Source organism: Scyliorhinus canicula, chromosome 25 (genome assembly GCF_902713615.1).
Source record: "Scyliorhinus canicula chromosome 25, sScyCan1.1, whole genome shotgun sequence".
Lineage (NCBI taxonomy): Eukaryota > Metazoa > Chordata > Chondrichthyes > Carcharhiniformes > Scyliorhinidae > Scyliorhinus > Scyliorhinus canicula.
Window position 1 is genome coordinate 1,676,486 of NC_052170.1, and position 3,237 is coordinate 1,679,722.

The following is a 3,237-nucleotide window of genomic DNA, read 5'->3' on the forward strand; positions in this document are numbered from 1 at the left end:
ACACCGTCCCCACCGGAAATAGATCCGGCCCGCAATCCCGTCCCCACCGGAAACCGGTCTGACCAGCAACCCCGTCCCCACCGGAAACCAGTCCGACCAGCAACCTCGTCCCCACCGGAAACCAGTCCGACCAGCAACCCCGCCCCCCCGGAAGCCGGTCCGGCCAACAACCCCGTCCTCACCGGAACCCGATCCGGCCCGCACAGTTCCTTGCAGCCGCCAGCCCGGGGCAGGTTCCCCCCCCGGAAGCCGGTCCGGCCAACAACCCCGTCCCCACCGGAAACTGATCCAGCCCGCAGTTCCTTCCCCCCCGCTGATTAAACCCAAACACAGACAGGGACTCAGCGGCCCGACCCCGGGAAAAGGCAACTTCTTGTTGACCATTGAAGACGTTCCAGCTTCTGTTAGTCTAAAGGGGAGAATGAATCAATTCTCCAATAACTTAGTTTATTTTGTTTATATCTCCTCATAATAATCTTTTATTATTGTCACAAGTAGGGCTTACATTAACCCTGCAATAAAGTTACTGTGAAAATCCCCTAGTTGCCACATTCCGGCACCTGTTCGGGTACACAGAGGGAGAATTCACCGAACAGCACGTCTTTCGGGACTTGTGGGAGGAAACCGGAGCACCCTGGAGGAAACCCACACAAACTCCACAGAGACCAAATCTGGGACCCTGGAGCTGTGAAGCAACAGTGCTAATCACAGTGGCTCTTTCTCTTCGACAAAAGGGAAAATGCTGGAAAATCTCAGCAAGTCTGGCAGCATATGTCGGGAGAGAAAAGAGCTAACGTTTCGAGTCCGATGACTCTTTGTCAAAGCTAGCAGACAGAGAGAGTGGGAAATATTTATACTGTGGAGTAGGAATGAAAGATGAGTCAAAGCCACAGAAACCCAGGGAAACTTGGTGCTAATGGCCACAGAAACCAAGGGGAAGGAGTACGAATGGCAGTCCCCAGAGAGGACAAAAGGTGTGAGAGGCCAAACAGCAGGGAAGCTAACATCAGAGGATGAACTGTAGGTGCGGGGGGAGGGGAAGGGGGAAGCAAAGAGGAGAAAGGTGCGGGAAAGAAAGAAATGGTAAAAGACAGTTAAAATGAAATGAAAACAAATGGGTCGAGGTGGGGCTGATCATCTGAAGTTGTTGAATTCAACGTTCAGGCCGGAAGGCTGTAGTGTGCCTAACTGGAAGATGAGATGTTGGTCCTCCAGTTTGCGTTGCGCTTCACTGGAACATTGCAGCAGGCCAAGAACAGATATGTGGGCATGGGAGCAGGGTCTTTTGTTAAAATGGCAAGCAACAGGAAGGTCAGGATCCTGAATGCGAACAGACCGAAGATGCTCAGCAAAGCGAACACCCAGTCTGCGTTTGGTCTCTCCGATATAGAGACCACATTGGGAGCAGCCAATGCAATAGACCAGATTGAAAGAGGTGCAAGTGAAACGCTGCTTAACCTGGAATGAGTGTTTTGGGCCTGGAATGTTAAGCATGGAAGAGGTAAAGGGGCAGGTGTTACACCTTATGCGATTGCATGGGAAGGTGCCATGGGTGATGGGAGAGGTACTGGGTATGGTGGAGGAGTGGACTAGATTGTCTCAGAGGCACTTTCTCTTCACTCTTTCCCCTCCACCCTGAAGCAGGATTTGAGGGGAGATGTTCCCCTCCTGGCTTTTTTCACTCTGAGCCACTCTCCCTCTGGCCCCAGTTTAACTATCAGCAAGGATCGAACAGGCTTGGGTTGTTTGTAGCCACCTGGGGTTGGCCACTTCCCGATTCCAAAATGGATGGCCGCTAAGAATGCAGGGAAATTCAGCCAAGCACAGGGAAACAAGCAGGTGCAAGGTTTCCTGTGTATTAAGACTTGCAAAGATCCAGACAGAACCGAAACCAGAAACCATCTGCATATTAATGAGCAATCCCCAGGAACAATTGGAAACATTAAAGCAATTGGGACCAAACCAGACTCCCCGGCGCCAGCGGGAGCCAGGGCAAAGGAAGGCCAACGGACACATAGGAACCGCCCAGCGATCAGGGAACAGCTCCAGTATTGGAGAAATCGATTCAAACGATTGGGACTTGGTCCAATCAATTGGAACCAGGTACGGGGTCAGCCCAAAAGGGCGCGAAGCCCCTGGGGACTATAAAGTAGAGTCCCCAAGTTCAATTCGATCTTCTTGGCAGGGTCTCTCAGCAGCTCGAAACAACTCTTGACCGTGACTCTCAACAACGAGAGACCTGCCTAGCAGCTGCACCAACCAAGTAAGTCTCCAGTCAACGCACGCTACAAGATAGGCGCTCCTAGCTACTAGTCCATACCAGCTTTGAAGTCTCCAGCCTCAGAATCGAACAAAAGGCCATTGTTCCACTGACCTGGTGGGCTATTTCCAAAGCTAAGTATAGGCCTTTTAGTGTTAGTGATAGTCTAGTAAGTAGAGTTTTATGCATGAGTAGTGATTGACTGTGTGTATAATAAATGTGTTTTGATTTGAAACTTACTAACTAGTGTATTGAGTTATTGATCAGCACTTGGCTTTGAACCTCGTGGTGGTATCAGAAAGATACCTGGCGACTCCAGAGCAAAGGTTATTAAAACAGAGCAATTAAGTAAAAGCACAATTAGCAACATGTTGGAAAAGACAAGGGTGTTACAGATACTTTAGCATCGGAGTTCATTAGAGTTGTTGGAGTGGGGTGGGCAAAGCAAAGAGCATGAATATAGTTACAAATAAACCCAATAAATCACTCCAAGAAAAGCTATCATTCCCCAGACTTTGTCATTTGTTGCCTTTCTCTAATTCCCCTTCAGATGGTGGGGGTGAGCCGACTTCTTGAACGACTAATCGAGTAGGTACATCCACTGTGCTGTTAGGGAGGGAGTTCCAGGATTTTGACCCACCCCCAGCAAAGGAACAGCAATATATTTCCAAGTCAGGGTGGTGAGTGACTTGGAGGAGAAAAAGTAGTATGAGGGGAAACTAGATAAACGAGGGAGGATGTTTAGGCTGTTATGTTGATGGGGTGAGGTGGGAGGAGGCTGGTGTGCAATATTAACTGTGTTGTAAAATTGATGCAATTGTATGAATTGGTGTCAGTCACACAGCTTTCCAAGCTGGCTGGGAACAGATATCATCTTGAGAATCAAGGCAGCACTAATTCTGGTTTACAGAGCACGGTGCTCCATGATCAATATTAATGGAAATTAACTTCAATACAGATTGAATTCTCCAGATCTG